This window comes from Anser brachyrhynchus (genome assembly GCF_964034855.1).
Source record: "Anser brachyrhynchus genome assembly, chromosome: 2".
Taxonomy (NCBI): domain Eukaryota; kingdom Metazoa; phylum Chordata; class Aves; order Anseriformes; family Anatidae; genus Anser; species Anser brachyrhynchus.
The window spans coordinates 109,510,573-109,530,416 of NC_137695.1; the positions used below are offsets into that span (position 1 = coordinate 109,510,573).

Consider the following 19,844-nt stretch of genomic DNA (forward strand, 5'->3'; position numbering starts at 1 on the left):
GTGTAACAGAAAGTTGCAGTTCTGTTTTGACACTGACTCCCTTTTCAGTGGTCTTACTCCCCTAATCAGTGCTGAATATTTCAGCATTCCCAAGAATATTGGGACTATATAATGAGTGTTTCCACTGTAGCCCACTTCACTGCCTGTAGTGTTGTCCTAGAGCAAATAATACAGTGAGAAAGCACTGAGCATACATAAGGATGTGCAGAAAACTGATGTAAAATTAAAATCTAGACTACCCATACTACTTCTGTATTACTGGGACTCATCTTCATAATTATTCCTGCATGCTGTTAGAATTCCATCTCAAGAATCTGAAGTTGAGTTATGAAATTATCATTAATTATGATGGAGGGGGGAAGGGGACAGATCATTCTGAATAATGTGCGTATTTGTAACTCCTCTTCTATATATTAGAGTATATGAAGAGAGCCTTATTGCTCTTTCAGATTGCACATTGCACCCATTCTAGAAAACTGAATTGCATTTGAGCATCTGTTGCAGTTAATCTCAGATGATTTCTACACATTTTCCTAAATGCTTTTTAAAATATTTTAACGTAATGTTCACTAGAAATTAGCAATGCTAAACAAATTAACCTCACAGAAGAAAAAGCATCCAAAACAAAATGTAGAAAGAAGGAGAAAATAAAAAATGACCAGACTGATCATGACAGCATAAATCGGTCCTACAGAATTATTATGGGAAGTACCTATTTATCATGTCCAACAAAATTACAGTCTTTTCCTTTGTATATGCAGATGTATATCATACATGCATCCTATTCTTAACAGTAAATAGTGATAAGCTTGAGTGGCTACTGATTTCCTTTTGTATTTTCAGGAATAACAGGGTGTAAAATAGCTATATGGAATGGGAAATTTGGTCTATTTGTCATTAAAGACCATTGCTTCATTTAAGACATTTGCTGCACTTGCCAGGAAAAAAAAAAAAAATCTTGTATTACTGAGTCTGTAGAAGACCTTTTTGAAGTATTTTTTCGTTGTATAATTCTGACAAACATCCAGTAAAGCTGTCAGTTTCTAAATAAACCTTGTCTAAGTTAAAGGTGGTAAAATCTACCTGTCTAAACTATAGGAGAATTTGGAGAAATAATAGTTTGGACAAACACTCCATCACTCTTTCCCCCTTAAATTTCTTCATGAATCAAAGGTATTCAACACCTAATGTTTACGCAACACTGTATGCTTCTCTGCTATTGAAATATTCATATTGGTTAATGGACATCTTTTCAGATGTGCAAAGCTGAGGCTCTATGGAAATTAGAAGAATCTTCCAGTCAGCCTTTATTTAGCTGTTAATGTTATGAGTGGACAGCAGGATAACAAAGGTGAGCGAGTTTCTCAGTCTTGGGACTCTGAGATGCTGAACATCTGCCAAATCCCACAAGACACCTTAGAGGAGCACATGGAATTCTCTACAATCTGTCTGTGGGTATGTGGTTCCCAGGAAGCATTCCCCAGCCCCAGGAACACAGGAGCACAGGGGACAATTCATTGTTCTTGTTTTGTGTGTCTTTGTTTAATTGTAATAACTGGATAATTGAATTTGAGTTTTTTGGGTTTGGTTTGGTCTGGTTTTTTTGTTTGTTTGCTTGTTTGTTTTTGTTTTTGTTTTGCTGCTACAGTGGCATAAAGCAGCTTCTATCATCCCAAGAAAGCATAGTGTATAGGCTGTTGCATAAGATGATGAATTGTAAAATGCACTCTTCATTAATGAACTATAAAAACCTAGGCCACTCTAACTTCCTGAGTGAATGCCTCCTGAGTATTAACAGTTCCTATTTATTTGCTAATAGATAAATTAAGTTTTACAGAAACATGAATGAATAGCACAGAACCCCACAGTGTGCCCCTGTGGTACATGCCATCTTGTCTTGCAACATGTCATTTGCATGCTTTATAGTATTGCTTTTTTTTTTCGTATGGTAAGATGAAAAAAATATAGGATGCCTTTGGTTAGCATAACTAATGTATGTAAAAGAATTAAATTTGGTAAGGTTTTCGCAAAGAAAAGGAAATCGCTTTGAGAGTCATTTATTTTATTTTATGAAGTCTCTGGACTTAAAAGTGTAAATCTGACTTTATAGTGGGTGATTTCTAAGCACTGAGCATGAATTCAACACAAGCTTCATCAGTGGCTGATGTTCTTGCTAGGTGTCATCCATACGTGAAGGTGGTATCACAAGAAAAATCTGATATTTTATCATTCTGAGTCTAGTCCATTGATTTTTTCTCTATTGATTAAAAATAGCTCTGAGGCAAAATTCTACTGTAAAGGAATCAACTTGGCTATGGCACAAAAATTTTGATTGAATGTGAGGATAAAGCTGCACAGCAGCTTGGAAGAATGTGTTTGTTCACCTTTATTACCTTAGTGAGTGATACCAACCATAGCTGAGAGGTCAAATAAAATAAAAGCTTTCTAGACTTATTCTTGCAGGTGCCTCTTCCATTTTCTGCCAAGACTCTTACTCATCTCTGTTTCCAAACGGCAACAGAAGCGGGTACCACTGCAGATTCCACTGTGCAACTCTTGTGAGGAACAAAGAGCTTGTTTTTCTGCTTCAGCTGAATGCATCCACTAACACTAATGCTTCTAACTTTAAGAAAGCTCTCTTTTATGATTGACTATACAGCATTATATAATCTACATTAAATAGGCTTTCATCTTCTCACTGCTGCTGTGTTCAGTGTTGCATTATTCTCACCCCAGAAGAGAACTCCTCTTTTAGTTTTCTTTGCCAAACTTTCCAGCTTGATGGATACAATTTTGATTACAGTTTTTACCTCATTTAACCTGTCTGTTCTGAATATTTTATAACAAGGAATGGTTTATTTTTATGATATTTTCTTCCTTAATCAACATGTCACTCTTGCTAGACAGTATAGTCTTTTTGTTTTATGTTTTCAGTTTTCGACTTCCATCTGTAAGATTTGAAGTTCTGCAAAGAGAAAATGCAACTCCTTTACTTCCTTCCTATCACAAATTTGTGATATTTTACACCAATGGATCCTTCGTTTTAAGTATAATATTTCTAAAGTAATTTTCTGTCTATAAACTTTTAACTGAAGCCCATAAACGGAGTGGGGAGGAAGAGTGACTGGGTGTCAGGGAAGGGAAGGGAGAGGAAATGAAGTAATAGCCATGAATAAGGTGTGGATGATTGTGGTTTAGCAGAGTGCAGATTTTTCTAGAAAGACATCCTCATTGCCAACATTCTTTGATAATATGGAGGTAAGAATATGGTGGACTCAGCCAGGAAGGATCAGTGAATAAACTTTATCTTCAGAGCCAGGCAATGTTCTTCAAGCAGTGGCTAGCATCTGAGCCAAGGAGGCAATTTTGCAACTCATATCAAAGAAAATCTGTTTTATGTCTGTGTTCTATGAGAAGCACTAGTTTGTAATAATATTTATCATAATGTTGGCAACTGCTTGGTAGTAATTCTATCAGCTTACTTGTTTTGGGAAGCCCAGCTCAGTGAAGTAATAAATAAAATAGACAGTGCTGTGACATAGGCTAGGAGGGTAATAAGAAGGTGTCTCTTTGAATTCCTTTCATAGTGACAGTGCCTCATTTCCAATTTTGTGCAAATAATGAGAAAAAAATTAGTAATGTCAGTCATTTTTCATAATGGAATATTGCTTTTAAGCATATAAGTGCTTACCATAAGTACATACCACAAGAACTTGTATTCTTGCCAGACCAGGGTCCTCATTTTGTTACTCAGTAAGACTTAGCTCTTTGTTTTTCTTTTTCATGAGTATTTATTTCACTTATTTAGGGTTTGAAAATATAGGGGAATTACTTTCCCATAATGAATTAATTGCAGTGAAGACAGAGGTAGTGGCTCTTAATTGTTAAACAGAGCACTTCAGTTTTGATGAAAAACATGAACTTTAATTAATCTACAAGTATTTAGAGCAATAGCAACAACAGTAGAAATTGTTAAATAGAAAAATGTAAAAATCAAATATTTTCTTTTTCTTTTTTTCAGTTCTCTAGTGCTGTAGAATAATTGTCATTTCTAACATTCTAAGGATTTAAGGGAGTAATTTATCATTTTAAAAATATCACCAGATGCATTCTTATTTGCAACAGATTTTTAAATGGTTCTTAGACTGGACATTAGGAAAAATTCACTGGAACAGGCTCAATAATATGCTTTAACTTTTGGTTATCCATGAGCAGGACATGCAGTTGGACTAGATGATCTTTGAAGGTCCCTTCCAACTGTTCTGTTCTGTTCTGTTCTGTTCTGTTCTATTCTATTCTATTCTATTCTATTCTATTCTATTTAAAGGTAGTACCACTGTTGTAAGTTAACCATGTGCTACATCCCCTTTAACTGCACAAGCCTTCGTAACACTGTCAGAGATGGGAATACGGGAAATAAATGTTGGAATACAAACATCAGAACTGACAAGAACAATTTTAGTGGGACCAGGGTAATGTGTGCTTGAAATATGTGTGAGTTGTATTAATAATATACTTATCTACATCTCATCAAATACAACTCTGATTTAAATAATTAATTTTTAAATAAAATCCTCATGTCTTGTGTAAATGTGCTATTAAATTTCAAGAACATGTTGGAAAGCTTCCCTATTTTGCCTCTATGTATCTAGCCAAATCTGCCTTGATAAATCCAAATAACCTGGCATGTTTCAGCATGCCCTGCCAGCAAACCAAACAAACCCAAGACAGAAGAAAATAAGGTGATTTCATTCTGTTGATAGAACATGACAGTACACCAAGGCACAGTCTTAATATAGCTCAATGAAACATTCTTGGCTAACCCATGGTATCCCTTTTGTTAGCAGGTTTTCACAGGGTGTGAGACTGGACTAGGTAGTTAATGTGACCTCCTCTCTATATATGTTGTTAAATTTCATATAGATACCCTTCTCTTCAGCCAAGCTACTTCATTCAAAATCATTTCCTTCCCTCACAGACAAAAATTGGTGTTCATAGGTATGGCAAGATCAAAGTATTTTCATTGTACAAAGCCACTGTGATGGTAGGGAATTCACCATCACCAGCCAAGATTGTCCTAACAGGCAGCTGAGGACCTGTGCTGCAGCAGATGGCTGAGGAAACGCTAAAAAAAAAAAAAAAAAAAAAAAAATGTAGGAATAAAACTAAGCACAGAGATATAATGATTCTCTGATGTTTTATAATCACTGAGGATCTGGCCAGAGATTAGATAATGACATAAAGCTGCAGAAGCTTGCATGATGGGGATCACACAATTGTGAGTTAGACTGTGCTGGTAGAACATCTAGTTCCTAGGTGGTGGTTCTCCATTTTGGTAATTATATTTTTGTTTCTTATTACAAGATGAAGGAGAAACCTGAATGAGTACACCTGTGTGGTTTTGTGTTGAGACATTTTATAATGTTCTGAAAGGAATTCAGGAATGAAGCAGTTTGGATTTTGTGGGTTTTTTTTATCATTATTATTATTTGTTTGTTTTATTTAGTATTAAGATAATGAAATAAATTATGTGTGTAGGTACAAGAAACAAAAGTTATTGAAGATAATGTAGACAATAAGACAGTTCTTATTTTAGCCAATAATTATATTTTAACATTTTTCTTTTGTTACAGTCTTTGAATGTAAGGTAAGCATAGACAAATACATGACCGTACAATGACAATCCAAGATAGTATGTTGTGACTTCATTTGTGGAATTATCTGTGTTGTACATCTTTTTATTATGTTTAAAAATATTCATGCACCTATTCTGATGCATAGACTTAGAGACTCAGCAATGTTTAAATTAACTGTTCTTAATGTCTCCTACTTACCAGGCTGGTAAAGTAGTAAGGACAGGGTTTTGTCTGAATGGCAGATGTTGAGGAGTTCAGCAAGAACCCCTTATGTATAAGGTTATGTTAAAATTTGTATCTAAGCAATGTTAAGTAGTTACAAATTAGCTGAATATTAGTGCTGAAATGGTCACTCAATTAAACTTTGGTTATAGAGATGCCCTGACTGAGTACTCTGACTATAAATGCAGTCCATGTTTAAAAGGTGTGTTTGGAAGCCACTAGTAAATATTAAAAGTATTCTATACAAGGACTAACATTTGTCTTATAGATGGTTCTCATTCTTAAACTTCTTTTGAAATAAGCAAAGTTGTTTTATAAAGATTCAGGTTTTAAAAGTCAGTGAAATAACAAATGTAACAATATCCCTTTCTTTTTTCCTTCTTCAGGAAAATAAAGAAAAATAATGTATCTATTCTCCTTCAAAATCTTTTATTAGTTTCACCTACCTGCAAAACTTCTACCCGATAGCATAAAGACGTTTTATCAAAGCACTGGGGAAACCCTTAATTTTCAGATTGTAGGAAAGTTAGTAACATTCTTGGTGACTGCAAAAATTAATATTTTGCAATGGGTTATGTAACTTGCTGCTAATACAGAAATGACTTGGCATACGTGTTTAATGGTTTAACCTGTGGTGATGCTTGAGGGCAACCTCCAAGCCTTAATGCTAAACTCTAATTAGTGTAGACAAGATCACAGCACTGGATTTCAAGGGAGTGAAAGATAACCTGCAGACAAATTACCACTGAAGTTACATGGTTACATGACAGGTCTTGACAGTGTGTTCAAATCATTTACCAAAAAAAAAAAAAAAAAAAAAAAAACCTCCATCGACTCCAATATTTACTAAGAATTTGGCTACCAAAACATTTTGCACCCAATAGGGTAGCTAGACTTCTGGGTAAGTACAGTAGTAGCACTGTAGCTGGAGGGTTTGGAGGGTTTATGGTAATTCCATAAGTAGGAACGTGTCTCTGCAAAGGAGAGATAAACAGCTAGTAATCCTCATAATTCCCTACTGATAGCATATCCATCTCTGCTATAAATTAGAAAGCCCAGAGATTAGGAAGGCTAGGCAGGGTGTAGCTCACAGCATTAATCACAGTATTAGGACAGCAGTGTGCTCAGATTCTGTGTCCAAAGGGCTGGTATTTCTCTCTAGGTTAAAGTGACATAATGTAGTTTGGAATACATATTGATCAAACTGCTAATGTAATGCGGAGATGGTTTTCTTGAAGACACTGTTATATACTTCTCAAAATTAAGCTATCAACTGTGGACTTGGGAATAATGCATTCATTTTCACTGTGAAAGTTGTAGCCGTGATTTTGTAAGCTCTTCAGGGTTCCAAATTGTGTTTGTTTTTTTTTAATATGTGTTTAGCGTTATTTAGATGGAATTAGGGTCAGTTTGTCCTTAAACCTCTTGGTACTGGGAGAAAATTGCACAAATAGTTCTGATCTGTTGGTATCTGCATGGGGCTGTTAATGCTGCATTAGTAATGTAGCCATTGTTTGTGTACAAATTCCTATTTAAATATAAAATGTGAAAAAACTTGAAAATTTTGAAGTTAGTTATTAGTTCGTAGAAGTACATGGTTGAACTAAATTTCACTGTGAAGGTAGTCAGATGCAGAAAGAATTGTGGTTTTGCCACCATAGTAGTATGGCATATATTCTAAATCCTATGCAACTTTTGATCTAGAATATGTAATTCTAAAAATGGATACTTTACTCCTGTGCTTTTTATCAGACAATTTATGTGTTCAGATCTCTGCTCTCTCATTTCAAAGTCCTTTTGAATAAATGCACAACTGTACTGTGGGAATGTAGTTACTGTGTGCATTATTGTCACTTCAGTCTTTGACGGGTCTAGTTCAATAAACTGTCGCTTGAGGAAAAGTAAGTCTTTTCTAAAATTGGCTTTTTTATTATTTTTGAAAGAAACTTTTTATCCTTGCATGTACAGCAGCAGAGTACAAGGTTTTCGAGATAGCGGAAGTGTTTCCGTCATCTTGTTTGTGTTTGTTTGGTTTGGGGTGGCAGTAGGGTTTCTGGTGTTGCAGTCATGAGAAAGACAAAACAAGGAATTTCTAGAGGAAGGAACTCACTAACTACATTATGAAAGATGTCTTCTTAGCAAAGTGAGGAAAACATTTTAATGCACTTTTATAGGCAAAAAGAATATTACGTCTGAAAGAGAATTATAGGGAGAAAGAAAAAAATTGTGTTTGTTAATATTTGAAAAGATATGAATTGACATCCAACTCTTAAAAACTGACAAGAGACAGAAAAGCACATTGACAAAAGAAGCACCTTTTTATAATCTGCACAGAGTAAATTGGACTCAGCAGAAACTATAGCAAATTCGGGCATTCAAGTAACTGCAAATAAATGTCTTCAGGATGACAGCATTAGACAGAAGACAGTCTCAGAGAATACTGATACAAGAAAGACAAAAGAGATGTTCATGTAAAAGCAGCTGGAGCAAATACACCCTACAGCATAAATGTAAAGTTCACAACCGGAAACTGTAGAAGATGTAGCAAAACACTAAGCCTTGAAGTGCAGAAACAGTCTACCAAGTGGCAAGACATGTATGCAAGAGATCAGTAGAAAGACATTTTGCATGCAAAGGCATCCAAAAGGGAGTGGTAGCTCTGGATGAGAGCAAATAAATACATTTTCAACAGCATAAAAAAAAAATTATTTGTATACAGTCAACTTAGGATTTACACAAAATGCAAAATGTCAACATGAGCATAATATTAGTCTGTTCTACCCTTCCACCAGTCAGATGTTTAAGAACAGCAGTGAAGGTTTTAAGGCTTTTTTATTATTTTTTTTAATAATGTATTGATGGACTTATCTGTCACATATCAGTCAATACTGTTTGTGTCTCAGGACTACAACCAGCAGAGTTTCTGATAGGAAGGCGAATAAGAAGTGTAGCATAAGTAGCAGTAGTTAAGCTTGAACAAATTGGGCTATATGAAAGAATGTGACAGAAATTAAAGTTTGGTGTCACTACTTGGAGCTTTTGGAAAAATTGGCCAAAACTGTTATGTAACAAATGAAATTCTATAAATACTTTTAGAAAGTGATACGCTTCAATCTTTAACATTTTCAAACACTCTCAGAACAAATTGTGTGTCCGACTGTGTAGTATCAGGGAGTAAAATTCTCACCTTCTTTACTTCCTCAGATAAACTCAGCAAGTGTGAGAATACACCTTGGAAAGATGTTCAGATCCCTCTCTTCCTTCCAGAATACTTTTAGTGGGGAAAAAAAATGCAGTATCAGTTATGGCCATTTCAATGCAGATAAGCAAACATCATATTTATATCTATGGATCTGAGGCATAAAAATTATATTCCACTAGTATTTCTATGTCTATAATAATATTGGAGTGCATGTGTAAATGAATTTATAGGTCCATTTTATTCCAAATCATTCAGCATTGCGTAGTCAAAGTACTACATCCACTAATTCCATGGTGTACCGAGTTCTGAGCACTTGACAAATTACACTAAAAGTCTTGTCCAGGGCATCCTGTATATGAGAAAGGCTGGTTGATTTTCTTTGCTCTAATTTGGTATCATGTAGCAATTCTGTAGTTAAAGAGAAAGAATGCAGGTTTTCAGGGAAGTATTGAGATGTTTTAACAGTCATTTTCTTTCTGTAAGCTGTTGCAATATTCACTGTGCATTTCTTCCAAGCTCAGCATAAAGTAGGGAAAGGGCACTGTAACCACAAGGTCTTTACCTGTGCAGCTGTGTTTTGTTGGCTAGCTAGCTGCAAACTGTCCTGAAAAGGACACATGTCCTTAGGAAAGAATGTGTCCCCACATAGTTGTAAAGAATATCGTAATGATCAACAGAGGGCACAGTAAGCTTACAGAAGCAGCGGGATGGTATCCCATACCTTTTCAGAGTTGACTTACTAACCTCTCTGAAGTTATTTTGGGGAGTTTTAATTATTTATTAGACTTAATAAGCTTCATATTTGCTTTTGATTTTTTTCCAATTCCTAAATTTGGGCACTTAATTGCAATATAACAGCGATGGATATATACATTGCCTTTTTGCTCCTTACAATCCTAGAATCATAGAATCACATAATGGTTTGGGTTGGAAGGGACTTAAAGATCACCTAATTCCAGGCCCCCTGCCATAGGCAGGGACACCTCCCACTAGACCAGGTTGCTCTAAACCCCATCCAACCTGGCCTTGAACACCTCCAGGGATGGGGCATCCACAGCTTCTCTGGGCAGCCTGCGCCAGTGCCTCAACACCCTTTGAAGAATTTCTTTCTTATATCTAATCTAAATCTACACTTTTTTATTTTAAAACCATTACTCCCTTTCCTATCACTCTATTATTGACAAAATAATGTAATAAAATAAACAATACATTATTAGCCCTAAGAAAGTGGGAGAAGAACAAGAGGCTAACCAATGAAACTTTGTGTAATAGAGTTATAAACAGTGATGGAGCAGATGGTTGCACCATCATGAAGGGAAGGAACTGGTGAGACATAACTTCTTCTGTGCAACAAGGTACCTGAGCAAAGAAGTCCTACCAGGACAACCATGCAGCTTCCAGAGACTTCAACCATTGCATGTGCAGTGGACCTGCGTGGTGTCATGTGGACTTCTGACTCAGATTGCAGATAACTGGCTCATTGTGTGATACAGGCACACCTTCAGTTCTGGTTATAAATATTACGTTCATTTTCTGATAGCAGCAGTTAAGTTGAAAGGTATCACCTTTGCTAAGCTTCAGATATGCTCAGGATATCCAAATCGGGATACCAGTCTTATAAACCTACAAATGAAAGATCTTATGTTAGTTCAAACGCAGTTAAAAAGTTTTCATAAACTTCAAGTATGATAAAGTCTGTATGATCTTTTATTTAACTGACCCTCTGGAAGCACAGCTGGAGAACACAGAAATGACATTTACACTTACATCAAACTGGAATACTGTGTTAGGTACTTAGTCAGATAGTTGGACTGAATTCTTCAGTGTAATATGGCTGTAGAATTCACTGTGATGTAAGCACAAGTGGTTGGTAATCTTATGCCAGGAATAAATAAATTGAGCAACAAAAAGGTTTTAGAACATGTCAGAATCTACAAACATTAATTTATGCAAAGTTATGTGTCAAACTCTAGTTGCTAAAATTATGCATGCATACGATAAGGCTGTAATAGTACATGGCAGGGCCCACAAAACACCTGTGGAAAGGAGTTACATGTATTCCTAAAGGTTATTGTTTTAAATGTGGTGCTTAAAGTCTTTAAAATAGTGAGAATTCCTTCGTAATCAGTCCCCTTACTGAGTGCTCATTAACAGCTATGTACATAGAATGGCATTTATTTTCCAGGAGAAATTTTAAGTCTAACAATACAGATCACATCCTGTTATTCATTTACATGAGGTGATTATGTTGGTTTGAAATATAGCTGTTTCCATGAACATTGTAGATATTTTTCAGGTTAGCAGCTGCCAGTCTAAAACTTGTCTCCTTTGAGCCAATGGCGTTGTAGCTACGTTCTGTCAGAAAGTAGTCACAAACAGATTGTGTAGAGACCCTGCTGTGACTGGATAATTTTTATGCATGAAATTTAGACTGCTATATCTTGAAAGATGCCTTTTCTAAGTTTCTGAGTCAAGTGCTTTATTAACAGAATCCCTTTCAGAAAGATGAAGTGGTCATTACTCTGCTTCATGGAGTTTGAAAGCTTTTTTTTTTCTCCCAGTATTGTAAGGACATTTGTCTTCTCCACCATCTTCTTAAGCAGTTCTCATTCCCACAATACCTTTGAGCCTTGCTCTGCTGAAAATCTATTGTATGTTGGTTGCATTTCACCTACCATCCTGAAAATAAAAAGTATTTTTGTCAGGTAGTTGCCCATATCATTTCTGGAAGTTCAATGTGGCTCTGCCTTGCAGGAGGAAAGCCAGGTTGGTATCTTGGACAGCTCAGGACTCCACCCCATTTATCCCTTTATAATCAGCGTATGGAAAAGTAGGAAAAATTATGTATATACAAATTGCCTTATTCTCTAGAGTAGGAAAGCAATGATTTTTATTGTAATACTTAGTCTCGTCTCCTTTCAATTCCTGTTAGCTCTTTGCCATATTGAATTTTACAAAATAAAATGGATTTTTTTTAACATACTGGAAATCTTTTATAGTTGAGAGCACTTTGATGAAGAAAAAATAAGAAGGGGAAATGAGCATTTGAATAACACTTTTTTCATATCTCTCTTTAATTTGGGGAATGTTTGATATTACCTACATTAAGAAACCTTGAGTCTGATTTCATCTGGGCCTTCATGTGTGACAATATGAGACTGGGGAGGGGGGATGTCTTTTGCTTTGCCTCCTGCAAAAGTGTCACATTTTCAATCCTTCAGACTAAAATTTAGAGGTGAGACACACTACTACATCGTATAGTATTTTGTAGGTGCTAAGTTCCTTACAAATATAGCACTTACAAGTAGTAAGCTTTAAGGAGTTTGGAAAAAAAAGCAAAATGCAGTTAAAGGTGGTCTGAAATTAAGAAGATGTATCAAACAGAAAGGCTGCTTTAGAATACAGATATTCTAATTTGGCTGTATGTATTCTGAATAGCTGTTGTAGTTCACCTCAGAAAGACTGATTTCTCAGACTCTAAGACTAGGCAAATGTCAGCCCCTGCTGAGTTCTCAGGGCAGCACTCTGCATGGGTAGGTAGTTACCAGTGCAGTTAGAAAACTGTGCATCTGAATCCAGAAGCAGAATTTTCCCTCACTTGCAAGGCTTGTTTTAGTTGGTGTCATAGGAGATTGCATTGCACCTCAGGCAAGAAAATGTGACTGTTTAATGCTGGAGACAGATCTTGTGCTTAAGCGCAGAATCTGAAGTGTAACTGTTGTTTGTTTTTATTTTAGCAGGGAAAAAGAGCAATAATCCCAACTGGCAGTCCAAAAATAACCAGATTGGAGGGTGGAAGGAAAAGAAGGAAAAAGGGAAGAGAAAAATGGAGAGGTAAATTGCTATTCTGTAGCCACAGTTCCCTTGCAAGGAGGAGCAGAGAGGCATTATTCTATCAGCAGTATGTGTAAATACAGTGTTTCAGTGATGTACAGTGTCTCTGGAAATGAGGAGCAGAGACACCACTGCCAAGCCACAGCATTTGAAATGGTTAATGAGATATGTGAAAGAGAAAGAGGAGGACACCATCTCCTGTTCTCTTCTGGAGGTGTTAATATCTAGTGGTCAATTGTCTCATGAATTTCCTATATAACTTCTGAATATTGGACTATTTCTCTTTCTAGTCCATTATTCACTATAATGTTATCTCTCCCCATTTCTTTAGTACCTTCTAGTCTCACATATATAGTTTGATTTGAGCATTGGGAAGGACTGATTCTTTGCAATGAAAGATGGTAGTGCAGCAGCTGATTCTTACTTGTCACTCCTCTTGACCATCAGATGTGTTGTGGATGCTGTGGGATAATGGCATGTTTAGGTCCTGATGTGCTGATACTGTACATTTTCTTCCCATTTGTGAAAATGATACACCTCAGCTGCAATGGAAGGAATGTGAGCAATCCTGAGATGAATTTTCCCATTTTTTTCTGCTTCAGAAGAATTGAGCTGTGATATTATTCGGGCACTAGAAATGAGAAGGCAGAAAAATAGACTCCAAGGCTCCAATGGCTGTCTGAATCCACTCTTGATGGCTATTCCTTTTTCCTTCATGAAAATAAATTTCAATGTTTTCTTCCTGAACATTTTAAAAATTCAATCTTTTCTTCCTGGAAAGTACTGATGCTAGGAGTTACATTGGCTGCCTTTTTAAATGTACAGGCTGTAAATACAACACAGTGGGATATTTCAGTAGTAATGCATATTTCTTTATACTATTTTACTATACTGTATAGCTTTGTTTTATATTATATATTCGAGGTTTGGAACCTTTCTTCTAGATTTTTTATTATTCATTGCAGTAAAGGTACCTAGTTTTATCCAGTCATTACCGCCCCTCCCTTCCCCATACACCCCATACTGTAAAAGAATACATGGCAATATGTAATGCTGCTATTCCTTCAAAGTTGAGCGGTATGGAAGAGGCTGAAGTAACCCAGTTTCCACGCAAAGACTGTAAATGCTACCCCTTGTTTTATTGCAGAATTAAATGCAGAGTCCTGCATCTGGGGAGAGAACATTGTGCACAGACTGGGAAGCCAGCTGGCTAGCAAGCAACTTTGTAGGTGTTGAAGGTACTCATGGACAATCACTTGTGCATGTCAGCAGCATGCACTTGCAAGAAAGGCAGGCAGTCCTGTCCCAGTCAGTGTTAGCAAGTGTAGCCAGCAGGTCGTTCCCCTTTATTTGGCACTTTTGAGACCACGCTGGGAGAACCATGAACAGTTTGGGGCTCCCCAGAAAAGGAAAAGCACCGATATGCTGGACCAAGTCCAACAGAGGGCTACCGGGGGAGCTGGAGTATATATGAGAATGTATAAGGTGAGGCTGGGAAAAACAGGTTTGTTCGACATAAAAAAGATGGCTGATGGGAAGTCTTATTGCTGTCTTCAACTATCAAGGGCATTCTCAAATTCTTCTCAGAGGTGTGTACTGAAAGGACCAGAAGCCCCAGAACAAAGTGAAACACGGGAAATTAAGACTAAGTAGGGGGAAAAAATTACCAAGGGTAAAATGACTGGAGCATATGTCTAGAAAGGCTATGGAAGCCTCCTTGGAGGTAGGCAGAACTCAGTTGGACTTGCTTTGAGACGGACACTTGGACACAGATTGTTGCCAATTTACATGGTTCTGTGTGTACTAGTGAAAGGACAAGAAAGCAATAAATTGGATTTCCAACAGGACTACATAGTATAGGAGGCATCTCCTTAGTTAGAATTGTATGGGTGTGTGATTTTGCTTTATTTTATTTTATTTTTATTGCTGAAACAATTCTGGCTCTTATTTTTGTCTTAACTTGCTTGAGAACAATTCTGTAGTTTCTCATTTTAAGATAAGTTTTGATTATTTGTATGTTTACCAGAGTTACAATCATAACAGTAAATCTTCTGTCTTGTTATAACTCTAGCAACTGATAAGGACCTTAATGATACAGTTTGTAAGCTTTGATCAGTGAAGTAGATAACAAAATCAATTTCTGTTTTGGGTTTAGCTTGGATACTGTCTGTACATAGTAGAGATGATTTACACTTATCTGTGTCTCAGCTTCTGCTTCAGGCTCTCAGCAAGTTTGAGCAGATATGAAATGGATATCAGAAGCTACAGCAATATTTAGAAGTCTCTTTTGAAAACTGTGATCCTAGAGTCTTGCTTTTTATGTGCTAATTTTAAATTCTGGAGGACAAGATGAAAAGTAACCAGTTTTCCAAACAGCTGAGACTCAAGGTAATCCAGTCTCTGATGGCATTGCTTTGAAAGAAAAGTGCAAAAAAGTGCATTTTATGTAGCTTTATTTTTAAAGTCATTCACTTGCTATGAACCCATTTGCAAGATGTTACTCAACCCTCTGGAGGCTGCTTTCATTGACTTTCTTGAGAGCAGAAGTTGCTCAGCTGTTTACCTGCTTTGAGCCCATACAGGCTGGGCAGCTGTCCAGTTAATGAAAAGTCTCCCAAGAAAATATTTGCTTGTACCAATGTGACTTGTCCATCTCAAAGGGTTTGTTTATTGCCACATCAGCCAGCTGTACATGTTGGCCTTGCACTGTGGACAAGGTGCTCAGCGTCTCACCTACCCTCAATTTAGGACAGTTAATTCCACCTGCAGTAGTCTTCTGGTAGCCCTTTTATCCTGGGAGCCCTCAGAGCAAGTTGTGAGCTGAATGAACTATCCTGATGGTGGTGGATCTATTCACATAGAGGTCATGCAACCCTGCTATGCCAGGTCAGGTCAGACTTTCTCCATATGTTCACAAGTAAGATGCCAAGAAATACTCCGTCTCTGCTGAAACAGCTTCTCCAGCATGCAGCTTGTTCCCTTTCCAAACGGTCTCTGGCAGGCAGGGCGCTAGGAATGAACTGCAGGGATTAGCCTAGCAGCAGCTGCCTTCTTCTTTTAGAGGTGAGGGCCCATGGACTGGGCACGGTGTACGTATCCATGCTTGCTACACCCAAGGCTTCTTGAAACAATGGTTGCAGCTGTGAGTGTGAGGATGGATGTGTGCAGAAGATACAGTCATTTTGGTAGTGAGGATAGCCTTTTGGTGTAGCTGACATGAACTATGTAAGGCACCCTGGTAGGACAGCAGTATGGCACTGCACGCTACACCATTTCAAAATTTTGTAATTTTTTTCCATTTAGTTGGGTAGCAATGGAAAGTGCATTTGGTCCTTCTGCTCCTACTCAAGACTGTCAGTGATTCTGGAAAAGGAGAGAGACCATTCCCCATGTTGCTGTCATTTGTATTATCCTGAGACAGGGGGGAAAGCGCAAGCACTGAAAAAGTGAACTGAAAGAAGGGAATGTCTTGTGTAAATAAACTATTTTTGTGTGATTTTCTAGCCAGTACATGTTCTCTCTTGGATAAGTCAGAATTACAATTTTTAAATAGTAATTTAAAATTAAGCTAATATTGAGCTCATATTTAATCAGTCTTTAAAATTTTGTTAACTAGCATTACACTTAAAGAAATGCTAATGAATTGCTACTTCCCAACACGTATATATCTCCTAAGAACTACACAGACTGCTGTAAAAGAATTGTGTCATCAGTTTGGACAGCTGACAAGGCATATGGCAAACTCTTTTATGATGCCTGTTATCTGTAATGATAGCTGTTTGTGTAGCGGTGCTCTTCACTAAGCAAGGGTAAAGCAGTAATGCAGTAGTTGCTACTAAGTGGAGCAAACTGCAAAAGGACCAAAAAAATAAAAATAAAAAACACCATTGAGGATCAACATTTTAGAAATGCAAGGAAAAAGAAAAGCAGTGCAGTCACCCAGGGGAGTTTCTATAGCAGCAGTAATCTGAAACACTCAGGCACGTTGCCAAGAGCTCCAGTAGGTTGTTAATCAAAACTTCCAAGTTTCCTGCCAATCCAAGGTTCTGTCAGCATCAGAAAGGAAAACTGTCATATAATGATGGGATACTTAACTTGCATAAAGAAAATTTTAAATTTTGGTGAGGACTATTCTTATCCTTTGTGTGTGTGTGTGTGTGTGTGTTTTTCACCTTATAAAAATAGACTTCCCATTGGACTTTTAGCTGAAGTAATCCATTAATACATTTAACATACAGGATACATTCTGATACACTTAGAGAGTATATTCCCTTTTATTGGCTGCAATTGGGTGTTCCAGTAACAACATAAAAATATTAAAATTCTGCCAAGGAACAGGGTAAGACAGCACTGAGAAAATTAAACACGTGTATATGTAAAGCAGACACTTTAATTGCAATGTAAAATTTAAGTAAACTTGGTATAAGCACTCCAGTTATCTGTATAGTTAACAATAATATATAGCTTTGCTTCAGGCATTGAATTAACTGAAAAAATAATGTCAGCCACTTCCTGTTTATAGGGATAGTTGGCTTCTTAATATTATCACACAGTAGGCATTTTTTTCAACTGATGCTGACAAATCCCATTATCTAGGAAATGTTTCTATTGCATAAGCTTAACAACAGTGAAGGCAGAAGTGATTTCAGTCTTTTCCATCTTAATTTTCCGGGTGATGGATTTTTCAGTTCTCTCCAAGGAGGAGAAAATGGCAGGACATAAAAGGAGAGTGTGCTCTTTGGCATGATTTTCTCTTCCTGCCACTTGCCTGGCAGAGCCTCTGTGGTCTTGGTGAGGGCATCAGAATGAGGCAGGAGGGAGGCCAGGAGGCAGCAGGGGTGACCACTGCTATTCATTCAGAGAGCCTCACCCCAGTACCTCAGAATTCCCTCTGCCAGTGATGGGGTCAGCATTAATTCACATTGCCTGGCACATTCTGGGAGGAAATTCACTGTTAAGGGAATGGCTTAACTGTATGTAGGGATTCTGGTGAGCCTGGAGGTGTGTATTGCAGGAGCTGTGCTGCCATAGAAACTGAGAGATGATGCGTAACCATTGGCTTTCCATGTAAATAGCCATAATTGCCTCTGGCCTGCATAAATGTTGGGGGAGGGAGAGATTTATGGGGGTCAGGAGGAAAGTTGCCTCTTCCATGACCCTGCTTCCCAGAAATGCTGTATTTCAACAGGATTCTTTCAAGGGAGCTGCTAAGGTTATTGATGAAACAGAGCATCCTCTTTGGTGTTTGTGTTGTTGTTATTGTTGTTTTGGTTGGTTTGGTTTATTGGGTTTGGTTTGTTGTTTGTTTGTTTGTTTGTTTTTTAAATAACCCATGACAGCTGATTTGATCAAAAGCTTTTAACAGTATGGTTTTCAGCATGTGAAAATGGAGAAGAGGAATTTGCTGATTTGGAAGTAAAATATTGTGTATTGCTTTATAGGTCTCAAATCCCATGTTATAGTTATTATTTATCACCTATATTTCTGCTTACCAGAATTCCAGTGATTGGCGGTAGAGTCGTGAATCCTGTTAAGACCCCTGTGTGACATGATAAATCAGCCTATTATGGGGAAGAAGGCATGCCTAATGGCCCTAGGCAAAATTATTGTGAAGTAACAAGCCTAGGAAGCATAGAAACTTGAAATAGTTTCAGTCCAATATAAACACTCTATAACTTGGTAGTAGCTTTGCTTCAGTTTGCTACATTTTTATTGTACCTGTGTAGGAATTGTATGGCTTGTCTTGGTTCAATTGCTAATTTAGGGTGTTAAAAGAACCTACATATCTTAATGCAAATACTGGATGAATAAAATCAAGGTTAACAACTTCAGCCTTTCCTCAAAATTGAGCTTTACCCAAGGGTTACTGGATTAATTTAACTGTTTTACCATTTTGACAACTCTCCTGAATTTCCCAGCTACACTTCTGTACAATATGGGGGTGCTGTCAATGCAGGTAGGTGTAAGCTAACATTAATCAATCATGTCAGGTGACAGCTGTGGACATTATGAGTTTCAGCGCAGGCTGGAGACCCCAAGTAAATAAATTGTGAGTAGAAAATATGGCTCTTGAAAAGCCTGTGGTGGAGCATGTTTAGCTATGAATTCAGTGCTGTTAGTAATTGCAAATGAGATTCATTTCCCTGTTTGATTTAGATTATTCAGCTGTTTGACAACTGGGAATCTAGTTTGAGCTACCGCCTGGGTGCCTTTTCTAGCCACTGGAAAAGCGAGGATACATCCCATCTTAACGTGGCCGGATGAAATTATGGTGCTGAATATCACTCTTGGATTATTACTAGCCTGAGTATGCTGCAGTCCATCACTGTCTCCCCACAAGTGGTTTCTGTTTGTGACCTTAAAATTCATGGCTGGGACTGTTGCTCCAGTAAAAAGGATCAACAGGTCACTTTTTGAAAGAAAAAAAAAATCCAATTACAAAATTATCAAGATTATCAGGAAGCTGTTCTGAAATCTTGTCCTTGTGACAGGATTCTTTCCTTTGCAGCAATGGATTTTTAATAACAAAGGTGCTTCATACTGGACCCTTTCTAACAAAATTCAGTAACCCCCATGAACTTTAAATGTAAATTAAATTGCTTTTTTTTTTTTTTTTTTTAATCTGGCAGACACTAGTGGTTTGATTTTCAGTTTTAAACAGCTGCTCCTTTTATGAGAAGTGTAGTGAGTTACAAATGTAAATTTCATCTAGGAAAAGTACATGAATTTTCTACAGCAATTGGTCCCCTGGTGTTCTCTCCCCAAAATGGGGATAAATTGGGAGGTACAGGCTGAAAAAGGAGCATACCATTGAAATCAAACATGGTTTGTTTTTAATGTCACATTTATTGCACATCCTTGAATGATAAGGATCCTAACAATTCTTCAACATTAGGAAGGAGGAACATGAGAGGAGGTGGAAGATCACAGGTGTTTACAGCTTTTCCATG

The 19,844-nt window shown here is 37.2% G+C and overlaps 1 protein-coding gene across 12 annotated transcripts in view; it reads left to right on the plus strand.

Annotated features, from left to right (window-relative positions):
- DLGAP1 (DLG associated protein 1) overlaps nucleotides 1-19,844 on the plus strand; it is a 419,363-nt gene that overhangs the window by 99,912 nt on the left and 299,607 nt on the right. For 7 of the 12 annotated variants that reach the window (XM_080581951.1, XM_080581942.1, XM_080581947.1 and 4 more), the window contains one exon: nucleotides 12,798-12,894. The exons of the other annotated variants lie outside the window; for them this stretch is intronic. The gene's annotated coding sequence lies outside the window, so the exon portion shown is untranslated. Of the gene's footprint in view, nucleotides 1-12,797; nucleotides 12,895-19,844 lie in introns of those variants that run through there. 12 annotated transcript variants of the gene reach the window in all.